Genomic DNA, 14,923 nt, shown 5'->3' with positions numbered 1-14,923 from the left:
AGGTCTCAGAAAGTCCCTAACTTGCTCAGACTAGGCTTATATTTGTGATTCTCCTGCCTCAGTTTTCCCATTGTGTTGGGATTGGAGGTATGCATCACATCTGCCTTCAAAAACAGCTTTCTCATCCTCACCGTCTCTTATCATTGCTTTGTAGCTGAGACTTCTTTTCCTTATTGTCTTATCCATGAAATAGGACTTTTGCATTTAGAAAATTCTGTACTCACATTTTGACAAAGCAGAGAGTAGAAAATATTCTGAGTTTATCCCTTGGGTCACTGTAGCAGGTAAAGTGATCAATTTACTAAATAATTTACCACTATATATTTACTAAATTACTATATCAATTAGTAATTTAGTGCAAAACAACCCCAAATCAGAATGGTTTAAATATAAAGCTGTTTTTTAGACTACAATTCAGCCGGTTGGTAATTTTAGTTGGGGTATTTGCGTGGTTCTAATCTTAATTTGACCCATCACCTGCTTGGTGTTAACTGTTCAGTGAGGTGGAAGCCTGGAATCAGAGACCATGTCTCTGTTTCGTGTACTTTGTCATGTTTTCTACAGATTATATGGGCTTCGTGCGCTGTGACTGTTCAGGACAAACTTGCAGAAAGTGTGAGTAGAAAAGTGCCCGAGGCCGAGGTTTGGAACTCGACTTTCCTGACCTTTACTACATTTTATCAGCCAAATATATACATGCCTATATTGAGGAGGAAGAAAAAGCTTCTAATTTGTGTTGTGATGAGACTTTCAATTGGAGGAGGTACAGATAAAATAGGGGACTATTGTCACTTATACCAATCTACCATAGGGTTCCATGGAAAGCCTGGGTATGTATCACTCATATCCACAGGCGGAAGGGTGAACATCAGAAGAAATAATACGTTACAGCCATGTGAATGGGGTAATTATTTCAGCTTCATATTCAAGTCTGTTTCTGTCATCTATTCTATCATAATTGGAATCTAAAACTTTTCATTGTAAAATAAGTATATCTTGAATTTTTAAAAATTAATATTATGCTTTGCCTAGCTCCCCTAGTTTCTGGTGCTCCCAAAACTCTGACACCTTATAAATCTGATATCTCTCTAAGCTTTATACACATTTTCTTGATGTTCATGGAAAGCCCATCACCTCTGAATAGTTTTCCTGAATCATTCCATAAAGGTAAATTTTTCTTCTTACAATGAATAACTGGTGTTTGATTTTGGGTACACGTTAGACTCTTGTGGAAGATATTTTTAATGTTATCACTAAGTCCACACCAAAGACCAACTAATCCAGAATCCTTGACAGAGGGATTGTGGCATCAGCTCTCCTGGTGACTTTAACATATGGCCAAGGTTGAGATTCACTGTTTTAGAATAATGTCTGTTAACTTATTACTTCATCCCCAAATGAAGGTCATGTGGTTTATTTCCTTCTATTTTGCAAACCCTTTGTGGGCAGGAACTCAATCTGATGTGTAACTCCTAATCGGCCCTCAATAAAGACCTGATGATGAGGTCAAAGACAGGGAGCACTAATAAATGGGATTAATATCTCTTAGAGTCCCAAGGGGTGGCTTCGTCCCTTCAGTCACCAAGAGGACAGAAGTCTACAACTGGCAGGAGTGTTTTCACCAAAACTAGCCCATACTGGCCCACTGATGACAGAGTTCCAATCTCTAAGGAAATAAGTCTTTTTTGTTTATAAACCTCCATTCCACAGAGATATTTTAGGCATTTGAAACTTAGATGTAAAGTAAGGGGAGTTAAGATCAGTTTCTTATACTTAAATTCAAAATACTTATAAAAATTTTAAACAAAGCACCTTTCCAAATATCATAGCATGTTCTTATATTTAGAAAATCAGGACATAAGTTAATTTTTCAGAAACTATAAAATCAACAAAATGTTAACATTAAATTCATTTACATTTGTTTGTAGGTGAATTGAAAACATTTTTTCTCACATAGAGATGTTGACTTTTGTGGTCCTGTCTAACAGTAAATACTGCGCAGGCAGTATTATTTATCTTATATTCCTCTGTAAATACCCCCATCACAACCTGGCCTTATATAAATTGATTGATGCATTAATTTATATTTTTAGAAAATAATTTTTAATGGCCAGAATGCAAATAATTACAATACACACATACTCATGCCCTTCCTTAAAATTAAGATTTGAATGTTGCAATGGCAGTATGGGCAGCTTTTAGAAAAATATGTTCCTTTTGCCTTCAGACATTATAAAACAGTACTAGCTAAAATGCAAATCAGTTTTAGCACACAAACGTACCTTAACAACAGCTGTAGAGGAAGAAATCTTTGACTTGAATTGCTGAGTCATTTCACACATTGATACCAAAGTAAAATATTTCAAAATTGTTCTTACTGAACATTCTGCTATTCCTCCCACATACACAGAAGGGAAAAAGAAATCACTACATAGCCAAATTAAATTCATAGGCATATATACAATCAGAATTCCCTTAGAGAAATATGAACAGAAATTTCTCACTACCTTGGAACATATTTCCTAAAATTAAAAGAGATCTTTCTCTTTTGCTTCAGATATTTGTTTTTTATTTACCTAAAGGGTAAACAGTATATAGGAGGCAAGAAAGGAGGGCAAAGATGAGGTCTATGTGTGCGGTAAAGTCTATAGGTAGTGCTGATACTTATAAATATTTGATTTACACTTTAACTATGCTGTATATTAATTTATTATTAAAAACCTGCATCAGTCCTACCTCCCTCAAAATATAAAAGAAACCAAACACTGTCAGGTGTAGCAAACAAAATGCAAAAAAGAACTCATAACTTCAAAAAGAAAAACAGTGTTTTTCTCACTGAATAAGGCCTTGAAGTTCAAGCAGATAACTTCAGCATATATCATAACTTGCTTTGAATTCATAACTGAGAACTGCAGAAATAGTCTTCTAGGCTTCTCTATTGAGACTTATGAAGTGATCGTCAGAATGTTGCCATGTATTCCTTTTTTTTTTTTTTTTTTTTTTTTTTTTTTTTTTTTTTGTTGGTTTTTCTCTGGTACCGGGAACCGAACTCACGACCTTGCGCTTGCCAGGCAGGCGCTTTTGCCGCTGAGCTAAATCCCCAGCCCCTTGCCATGTATTCCTAATAAATACTTTACATGATCTCCATTGCCTCTGACTTCTCTATTATTTGGGCTAATTATGACCAATATGAAAAGATCAGATTGGGGAGACTAGCAGGGAGCCCTGTGATGACTCAGGGAAAACTTCACAGCAGCACGTACCCTTTTATTTTTGAAGGAGAGAAAAAAATAAAGTTTGAGCTTTTGCAATCATTTCATCTTCTTTTTGCCTGACAAGAATAGTTGATGTCATCTCTGGTCACCCAGGAGTCTTCTACACAGAATGATGATAATGGCAAGGAGAAGAAGCTGACTACTTATGTTTCCTTTGGAAAAGGACCTTTGTTCATCCAAGTTTCTTAAAGCAAAGAAAAGGGGTGACAAATGTTAATGGTGTAGAACTGGCACCACCACTAGTGTTGGTGGATGTATGATGCTCAAGGAAGGGAAGGGGAAATATGATTTTCCGATTCATGGTTTGATCACTGCTGTGATTTGAATCCCTGTCTTCATCCAAAATTCATATATTGAAGCCAAACTCCCACAGTGATGACTTAATATGTGGGGCCTTTGGGAGGTGATTAGCACCCTATAAAAGAGACCTGAGGGAGTCCTTTTGCCATTCCATCATGAGGATTTCCACATTGTAACAGCTAACAATTGAACATTGTTCACTATCTGGTATGTACTCTGTATGCATTCACAGTTAAAGATTAAGTCATTTGAAGCTTACAGGAATGTCAGAAAGGAGATCCACAACTGGTATCAACATTTCTATTTTTATTAATTTTATTTAATTTTATTAGTACATGTTAGCAATTCATGCAGTTTACAATCATCTTGGGAATAGTTAAATATATGTATTACAGCTTATTCTTTTTTAAAAAATAACATTTCTATGTTATAGAGGAGGAAATCTAAACTCGCTAATTTGCTGAAAATCACCAAGTAGGGTGTGGCAGAGCTATTATTCTGAAGAAGACAACCTCGTTCCAGAGACCCAAACTGTACCACTACTTTCTAAAGGATAAATGAGGTAATTAGTTCAGGGATTTCTGAAGAGCGAGAAAAGGAGTAATTTCAAGGCAGCTTCAACAGAATGACAATACCCAGGATATCGAATTTAATGACTTTCTGTTCAACCACCACTTCTTGGAGTCTGACTGTACACTATGTGCTTGACACTGAAATATGTGATTTGATACACTTGAAGACTTTGATTCTAGTACAAGAAACATTTATATTTATAAATTCATTCAGGAACCAAAGAGCCCAGTTTAACCATGTGCTCTGTGAAGTACAAACCCTACTTTCTATAAGCGCTGCAAAGCAGAAGCAATACTATGTGACTGAAGAAATTTAACTAAACGGCATTTTCAAAATTGGATGCTGAGGTAGAAATTCTCGGGGGGAGGGAGTGAAGGCCTTACGTGCCAAGAGTTGGAATTTTCTGTTAATGGTGATCAGAGACTTTAAGGAATAGCCAGGACCATGAAGATCATCAAGGAAAGAGTGAGCATGTGCGGACTGTCTGCAAAAGGGGCAGAGGAGGCAATGGATTTTTGTTTCTGTTTTAAAATAAACTCTAAGAGCAAAAAGATGGTAAAGTGAAAAACTTTTGTGTGATGATCTGACAACCTAAAGGACTGTACCCATTCATCACAAGATGTTGCAAAGCAGTGGTAAAATTAACAGATGCGAGAGGACTTGGGGTCTTCAAAAATGTAGAAAGTGTTAAATTTGTAAATTTACTTGGCCTTTATCTTTCCACTCCATGGGAAAAAATGACCCAGCCATACCGAATGTTTTATAACAGGTACTTTTCCCTGTTAAAAGACAGAAATAACTGTAAACCACTTTGGACATTTGGGGCAGAAAATTCAATTTGAATTGAGCAGGATAATGAATAGATATGGGATATAAAAGCAAAGCTTCCTTTATCAAATTTTATAAAAGGCTGCTGTTCAGTAAGAGTCAGAGAAAACACTGGCCATGCTGGATAGGAAAATTCATTTACATACTGTTCTCACTGACCACGAGCACTAGTGGAGATTTCTGCTCAGCTTGAGCTAATTGCTGAGAAAATATAGAAGCAACACATAGGGTGAGAAGTTACAGGCTGCCTGGTACAGCTCCAGTTTATTCCTATTTTCCTAGAACAAGCATTAACACATTCCCCTTTTATTCTCAAATAGGTCCTTTTACAGGCTTTTAGTTATCTGGTCCATTTGAGCATTAATGTGATGCTTTAAGCAAGCTGCAGTACTTTGGATTTATTTTCTGTGCCTCTCTACCTTCTTCCTACTTCAGTCTCGAGGCTCTACGGTGACAGTTAGGCTGCTCTGCTTTGGTCTTCTTGCATGTGTCTTTCTCTCCCGTGCCTCACAAAATTTGCCATTGACATCCCCCTCCACCTGGAATATTTTCCACTCATGCCATACAGGATGCAGTGTTTTCTAATCAAATTCTACTAATCTTCAGATTCCAAAACAAATGACAGTTTCCTTGAGAAACCCACTGTTAATCTCTGATGAATTCACGATCCTTCTATATTAATATATTCAGAGTACTTTTCAGTTCCCATTTCAAGAATTAAAACTGCTTGCAATTTCACAGGTTTGTGTGAACATTTGTATGATTTTTTTTTGTTAAAGTCAATGCCGCTATTAAAAAGTAAACCTGAAAATTAGACCTTCAGTTTTCTTTTGGTACAATGCTGATTGACACATAACTATTTAAAATATTTTAACAATGCTGGATGTATTAATTAAACACGTTACTATGTAGGTAGGAACTCTTTTTCATTTTTTTTTATTTTAAAAATAAAGGGAGGAAAATATTAACAGACAGTTGACATTTTACAAAATAGTAAAGGAACAGTACAGACAGTACAGAGTTACAAACAGAGTGGTAGGGAATTAACATAGGTAGGAACTCTTAAATGCAAAATGGTAGATGATATTGCCAGTAATTGCAGTAGAAATTAGAAGAAAGGAGACATTAGGATCAGGGGAAAATAAACTGGGAAATTTACAGTAGAGGATTTAAACAATAAATGACTCTACTGTGTTTGATTATGTTGACAGGAAAATGTAAAGGACTACTTTTCTCAGGGAAAAAGATGAATAATGGATAGTGTAAGTGAAAAGTAAGCGACAATCTTATATGCGGAGAATAATTTAGAGATATTAAATTGATTAACCTGAAAAATAAGGTGAAGTAAGGGATGTGTTATGAAGATTGTGTTAATTTTTTTATTTTAAAGAAAATAAAAAAAGAAGAACAGTAGGAAAATGCCAGCAACATAGACAAACACAAAGCAAAGCAACAACAATAAGAATGATACAGAGTTTCAGAACAAAATGGTAGGGATTAATAGTGGTTGTTATATTACATATTTTTATCTTCATCAAAGTTAGTCAGATTACCAGATACAAGAATGCAAGATTAATCAAACCACTGAAGAGAATAAAAAATAAAAACAAAAAAATATAAATGATACAGAGTTTCACCAAACAAGATGATAGGAATTCGCAACGGTTGTTATGTTGCATATTGTTGTCTTCAAATTAGTTGTTTAGATTATCAGATATAAGCATGCAAAATTGGTCAAAAAGATGAAAAAAGCATTAACTGCTCCTTTCAATAAACCGTTAGACATCAGCAGTACAGTCTTCCCAGCGATCTTTCTGTATAACGTGCACATTTTTTCCTTCCTTCTTTCTTTCCTTCTCTCCTTCCTCTCATCCCAGTTGTTTCCTCTTTTGAGTAATTTCTTTCCCTTTCCCAACGTCTATGGTATGTTTTAGATTCCATTTACGCTTTCATGTTCACAGTGCAGGAATGTGTGCTTGAGAAACGTTTGCCGAATTCGGAGAAAGCAAAGTTGGAGACCCAGACCCCCTGGGATGACAGTGTTGACTAGGTGAATAGAAGAGACAGTTCAGAAGAAGAAAACATGGAACACATGTCAAATTGTGTTTAGGTATAAAAATGAGGACACAGCAGTTTGAGGCCACGTGGTTTAGCTTGGTTGTTGGTACAAATTTGGTGTCCTACAGAAATAGGAACACTGAATTTGTCTTCTGGGCAAGAGGATGAAATAGTTCAACCTTGAACAGATTAAATATGAAGAGTATAAAAGACAACAGCAACAGAAAGTCTCTTGTAGGTAATGCCTTAGAAATTGAATCATGAAAGCTCAGGGAGAGATTTCAAGAACAAATTATTTTGGAGCAAGGAGTGGAACAAGAGATTGCTTTTTCAAATAATTTCTGGGGAAAAATTTAGAACTGCAAAGCAAGTTAGATTAGGTCCAACATTGTCAACCAGAAGTTCACAGCAGCAGAATATTAGGAAGCAAGGACAGAAAGGGTTGATAAATAGGCAAAGCAAGGCCTAAGGGGAGGGAAAGGAGCTGAACTGGACTGCAACTACAAGGGGCCACAGGAAGGCTTACCTGAAGCCAAATAGATAAGTGTGCAATCAGTCTCGCCAAGCTGAGGACCACATGAGACACCTGGCTAATAACATCTGATGGATTTCTTGGATGCAAAAGCAGAAAAACAGAATTTATGTTTCTTCTATAGAATGCTTCAATAATGATCATTGTTGGTATTTTTCAGTGGTTTTTGGAACACTTAACCTCAGTTTTGCCAATTATTACAGACTCTAGATCCATTTTCTGGAATTTAAATTGCAAAAATTTTAGAGAATATATGATGATGCTGTCTCTTAAATAATTTCAGTTCATATTGAATATCCTAGTATAACATTATTGCCCTAATTCTTCTTTAAGAGAAATAGCAACAATTTCTAATATAGAGAAGCTTTAAATGATTTTCAAAAATTTCTTCCAGTAGGGTATTAAGAATGGTTACGCTTCAACTACTGATATTCATTTAACCAATATTTATTGTGCATTTACTTTATATGTGACAGAGTACTTTAGTTTTCAAAATATCCTTTGTACAAATCTCCACCTCATTGAATTTCAGGCCGAGAACTTAGCTCATGGCAGGAATGTTGCACAACTCTTTTAAATATTACTTTAAATTTCAGTTGCTGACTTATTCATACTACTCAGTTATAACCTTTCAAAGTTACTGTTTTCTATACTTTTCAACTCTGTAATTATTAGCTTTCTATCCAGTCAATATCAAGGGTTCTTTACTGTTCTCCTGGTAAAAATGAAGGATTTTAAAACCATAGTTAAGGCTATCCTCTGTCTAGGGTGTCTCCTGTATAAAATCTCTCCCTCCAATCAAATATCCTGTTACATGACTACTTATTCTTTCTGGTAGGTTTGTTTATCAATACTTGTAAAAGTTCTGGAACACTCTAACTTTTTCTTCATTTCCATTTTCTTAATTATCTCCATCTGTCTCTAATTTCATGATCACAAAATCAGTTTAGATTGTCACTACCTCAAAGTACAATGAATCAGTAGATTTATTATGAATTTAGTCTTGAATCTTTATTAAATCTCCTATAATATTGGGACTGCAAATCTCTTTTACTGCTACAAAACAAGAATTGAGGAAGATAAGTTCTTAGGCTTCTCCTACCTCAACATCTATTACTTCATGATTTTATATACTATCTATACTTCCCATATGATAATTTTTAGGGAAATTCTCATCTGGATAATTTAATTGATAAAATTACTGTCTTGGGACATTCTTTTAGATTTTGTCTTGAACTTAGTTCTATTTTAGTACTAGTTATCTCAATGTTTCAGTGTCTAAATGTACCTAGGTACTGAACACATATTTATTTGTTTGCTTTATTGCACAATTTTTAAGCAACACAAAGTCCTTCAAATCATTTCAATGACACAAAGTATCTCCAGTCAAAATGTAAATCTTTAAATTTCAGAATCTTAGCTGTAGAAGAAATCTTATAGATTATCTAATAAAATTCTTATTTTTTCATATAAAGATGCTAGCAGTATCTAATAGCTATTTAATAGTCAATTTTTTAGTATCTTTTGTTTCCTTTTTTGTGATTTCATTTTCTTTCAACATTAAAATTACCATGAAAATGAAAGAGCTAATTAATGAAACCAAGGTTTTAGGTGTATAAGTTTTTCCCCTAGTATAACTGAATGAATCTAAAAACTGGAATAATATAGAAGAAGTAGCTGGGAATTCAAAGGTAAAGTCACATTTATGATATCTACATTCCCATATAAATTGTGGATTTTGCATATGTAAGACGGGTGGGATCAGATCAGTACAGAACGAAATGTGTTAAAAGTCAAGGGAGTGGTAACAATAAACAGGAGTTTGGAAAATGATGCCTGTCAGCCTTCCATGTCATGCTCAGTGTCAAAAAGTTTGTGCTTATAAATTTTAAATTAATCTAAACTCCTGATTTATATCAGTACTTTACACCAAAAAAATAAGCAGAAGTTCACTGTCATGAATGGCCTAAACAGTGAACTATCCATCTGAAAAAATAATATTTCTCTTCTTTAGCTACTCATAAGTAAAAAATTTAGTGTCCTTTAAAAAAAAGTAAAAAAAATTAAATGTAATTTTTTTTCTCTAACAGATCTCCATTTTCCACCAACTCTCCTTAATTTTAGTATCTATGTTAACAATAGGAATTGCAATAAAATGAACAGCTCTAGGCTTCTCTTGCTGGACCAAACATCTGACTAAAGAGCAGTGCCTGATCTGAAACTTCTAGAAGCTCTGATTTTCAGACTTCTAAGTATTTTAGTCCTGCATTTTCCCCACCTGCCTATAGATCTCTGACAACAGTGTTTACCGTGGTAACATTAAAGCGCTCTGACATGTAGCGGGTGTTTTCTATCCCATTTTTTCTATAAATCATAAAATAATAGCGAGAGTTTAAATCTCACCTACTGCTGTGAACAAAGCTTTGAAAACTGAATCTGGCTTTGTAAGTATAGTAAGATATTTTAAAGTATAAGTTCTAAAAATTGTTCTTATGTCATTTCCTTAGATTCTTATTGTCTAGCATTGAGACTGTATCTGAAAGGTAGGCAAGAATGTCCAATTTGTCAGGGCAGGGGCCTTGCTGCATACAAGAGGAGTTGGACTATGTCTAGAAAGATAGCTATAGAGCTCCCATTACTCAGTGGCCACCCCTTTAGCACATCAGATAGACTCTAGATTCTTAAAGGAAGAGGAAAGTACCTGTGTGTGATTTTTTTTGCAAATACCTCTTTCTAAATAAGTCATATAGACAGCAAGGCTTTGTGTGTGTGACCAAGTGTATTTGTGTGTGTGTGTACATAGGTACATGTTTTGAGCATTACCAGCTTTACCAACAACACAATGACTACTGTATTCAATTGTGGATTCTTATTTTCAAAAGGTGCAATTATAATGACATTTTTCAGTGTTTTATATATAGTATTCAGTTAGAGGTCAACCTTTCACACACCAGTCATCAGGACAAATGTCACTGTCACATTAAGAAGAAGGATCAAGATAATCCCTTTAAAAGCCCATTGTCCTTTTCCACAGACAGGTTTATCCTGTGGTCAGTGTTCAGTGGAAGGCAGTCTCCTCCTGTCATTTTAGCACTTAAATGACACACATGAAAACAAGCCTCTACAGTCATTGGGCTGGCACCAAGAAAGCTGAAAATGTGATATTAGCTGTTCACAAAAAACATTTGGAAATATCAGCTGCCAAAAGCCTGGAATTCATGGGCCAAGAGAAGTGTTTCAGGAGGAAGTCTGTGTAACCCTGGGAAGTTGAAATTGCTAGTGTAGCCCCTTCCACAGAGAAGGCTGCAGCACGTGAAAGGCGTCATTCCCACCCAATTCATCACCCAGGCAGCACAGCACTTAAAAGTTCTGGCCACTGTATGATGAATGTTTAATGGGGACTGTTTTAATAACTTTCTCATCTCTAGGACAAAATGTTGACACCTACAACTTAAGGGACGGGGGATTTATTTTGGCTCATGGTATCAAGTCATAGTCAGCTGGTTCTAGAAATGGCGTGGCAGAACGGATGGCTGTTCATCACATGGTTGCCAGGAAACAGAATGAGAAGGGAAGAGCCAGGGAAGGAGGTCCTGTCCTCCAGGTCCTGTCTCCAATATATTCTGGCCAGAGCCCACCTGCTCATCGCACATTTAGCTATAATGGCCCCAAGAGCCAATTACCATTTCAAAGCTCTATTCTGAACATGTGAGGTTTTAGAGGACATTCCAGATCTCAACCAAAACATGGGCCAACAGTTTCTAAGTTTATTTCATGGCTATATTACCATAACCACTGTATGAAACATTGATTATTCTAATGTCCTTTCCAATTAATAATATTGAGGTATGGTATGGTTATATAACTACCAGAGTCATACAGGATATAAGAGGCAGTTTTTTTTGCTAGACTACTTTAGAGGTAGTTTTTTTTGCTAGACTTTCTAAACACTGCAGGTATATAGATATAGCAGATTGATGAACAATCATTTATAAAACACTGGTCAAATTTATTTACTTTTATAATGATAACATATTATCATCAGAACTAAAATAATTTACAGAAGATGACAGGTATATTGGGTTCCTTTAAGGTTAAGAAAACTTGGTGACAGTGACACAAAAAATTATTCCAAATGAGAAAATCCTGCCAGCTAACACTTAAAAATTTCTTTCTTGTTTCTGAAGAAGTGTCACGAGGCAGGTTAGGACAGGCAGTACGGGAAAGAGTAAATCGTGGGATATTCCAGGGTAAAATTATTAAATAGGCTGTTGTCATCTGTTCAAGTCCTTTACTTTTATTTCATAGTTTGCCATTCTCCCTATCTAGCTAGGATCTTTCTTGTGTGACTTGTCATCCACTGATAGTTCTCACAATTGGAAATACTTTTAAAATCCCCTTAAAATTTGTCTCTCCTACAATGTCGTAAGCCGAGCTTCTCAATATTAATGTGCATATGAACCCTCTAGGGGCTGCCTTCAGACAGCAAACCCACACCTATAGCTCTGGGTGGGGCCCAGAATCCTGCATATCATATAAGCTCCTGGATGAGATAGGTGTTGTCATTCCATGTGACACACTTTCTGTAGCAAGGCACAGGAGGACCCCTGCTAATTTTGATTTTCTCCAAAGATTTTCTTAACTATTTTTCTTATTTATTTTATTTTTTTATTATGTATTTCTTCCTAGGACATGAACTTCATCAAGACACAAATTCACACCCTTCGTGTTCACAGCCGTATCCACATTGTGTAGGACATTTCTTGGCACACCATAGATGCTCAAGGAGTGAATTTGACAAATTAATGGACCGTCGAAAATAGACCACCGAAACTATAGTTAGAACTAATGGATTAGCTTGAACATCAAGGGTAACATGTATAACAAAATAATCAGCATAAACAAAAGTAAACAGAGTGACTAAAGAGCAGGAAGCAACATGGGAGTTTATTATGGATAAATCCTGCAGATGATACCATTTGTGTGATTCCTTAGCTGGTCCTTGGTTCCTGATGGCAATTTGCAACCTTAATTAATTAATTAGTTTTTATATAACAGGATCTATATTCATTTTACTCTTAGGCTGTTTTAATAACTATGTTCTGTGCTTCAAGTTTTATAAACTGGAAAACAAGGAATATAGAAAATAGAGAACGATGGATGTTTTCAAATTAATTTGATAATTTTATCTTCCTGCATGCTTTCTTTTCCTATTCACTGTTTCGGTCCCAGCCCCCAAGCACTTCCTTTTTAAAATGAAATGTTCTACTGTATGGAAATTGAAATGCTTATATAGCACTAAGGTACTAATATCAGCACTCAGAGCAATAGTTCTTAACACTAGCCAAGAGTTCCTATTTTAAGACATATTTTATTGTGACCAACTCTTCTCAAATGACAGTCATTAATAGAATAAATTGTTTAATGTTCACAAGTATAATGTCTTACATATGATACTAATAGCATAAAATTATTTATAGTAATATAATAGCTTTAGTTGATGAGTACTTATAAACATATAACAGAATTCTGTCCTCAGATATCATTTTTCCCATCCACACTCACGTTCTCTGGGGACTGGTTCTTTCTCAGTTTAGACTTTTTACGTAGGTAGTGCCGCTGATCACATTGAAAGCAACAGCAAAACGATAAATTTCGTTAGAAGTTTGCAGTCTGAGAAAAATTAAAATCTCGCTATTATTAACTCCTCGACGACATACACATTTGACTTTATGTGGTTTTGTGTGAGGGTTCACAGTGTAAGTGAATTGACATTTGTCAACACTCCGCTGCCGCGTGCTCGGAGGGATCCCAGCCTTCTGTCCTTTTGTGCCTCTGAAGACTTCCTCACCTGCAGGCCCGTGATTTGCATACTGGAAAGTTTGCCTCCATCTAGAATGAAAACTTCCTTTTTGTTGTTTTTGATTCATGAAAAGGCCTTTTTCCATTCTTAAAGCTCTCAATCCTTTGCTCTCTCCAAAGTAGCCACATTCTTCTTTTTTTTTTTTTTTTTTTTTTTTTTTTCAGAGATGAACAAGTTTATTATCCAGCGATGGGTACCAAGTACATGATCAAGCACCGACCCTAAGGAGCAGGAGGGGAGACTATTTATATAGTTCTAGTCCTGGATCTAGTGCCGGGTCTGGGGGTGGTGATTAGGTTTTTTTCTGATATGATTTAGTGCAGCTACAGAAATACTGCTACAAAGCATGGGTTTACCTTATGACAAAGGAACGAAGGTGTTTGACATTTTACATAGGGAACAAGTGGTCTTATGACAAAAATATGTAATATAACAACCACTGTTAATTCCTATCACTTTGTTTTGAAACCCTGTATCATTTTTATTGTTTTTGTGTTGTTTTGTTGTCTATGTTGTTGTTATTTTGTTTCTTTTAATTCTCTTTTCTTGTTTTTTTTTGTTGTTGTTTTGTTTTGTTTTTTTGAAACAAGGTCTCACTATGCAGTTCAGACTGGCCTTGAGCTCACTTTGTAGTCCAGGCTGGTCTCGAACTTGCAATGCTTCTCCTGCCACAGCCTCCTGAGTGCTGCAATTACAGGCGTGCACCACCATGCCCGGCTATTATTTTTGAAATAAAAAAAAATTAAAAAAAATCGAGCCAGGTGTGGTGGTGCACACCTGTAGTTATGATATAGAAAAATGAACCAAATAGCACCATTCTTTAAGAAGTGGAGGACTCAGAATTTATAGTCAGTGATATTGTTTCCGTTTCATATGTAAAAAGGAAAAGAAGATCAGTTCTGAAAACACTGGCATGAAAATTTCTCTTGATGATTTCCAAATTTTCCTTCTTTCTCCATGTACCCAATATTTCTAATATATTGAAACTAGATTCAACAAATGAAATCTCCAGCGCTTTCACTTTCCCATTGCCATTAAAAATTAATAAGTTCTGCCCCCTTTTTATTCATTCTATAAATATTTTGTGACTTCCTTTGGAATAAATGTCTTTGCTTAAATTTCACAATTTGAACTCCATTGTAAATGAAAGCACAGGTTCATTTGAGTGGATTTGTCATATCAATAAAGAATTTTTGAATACATCATTAAGAAAAGCCTTTAAAGGCCATCTTTAAAGGGTTAAGGTGCTTGGTGTGGGGTCAAACATCTGTAACCCCAGTGGTAACAGATGGTTGAGGCCGGAGGATCAAACATTCAAGCCCCATCTGAGCAACTCAAGGAGGCTCTGTCCCAAAACAAAAAATAAAAAAATATTGTGGGTACAGCTCAATGGTGGAACATTCCTGGGGTCAGTACTGAAAAATAAACAAATAAAGAAACAAACAATAGCAAATTAATATTGAGGAATCAGTAAAAATATATCAGAGGGAAAGT

This window comes from Chinchilla lanigera, unplaced genomic scaffold (assembly GCF_000276665.1).
Source record: "Chinchilla lanigera isolate Chin_1 unplaced genomic scaffold, ChiLan1.0 scaffold00045, whole genome shotgun sequence".
NCBI classification, from domain to species: domain Eukaryota; kingdom Metazoa; phylum Chordata; class Mammalia; order Rodentia; family Chinchillidae; genus Chinchilla; species Chinchilla lanigera.
Note: the sequence above shows the minus strand (reverse complement) of the source record.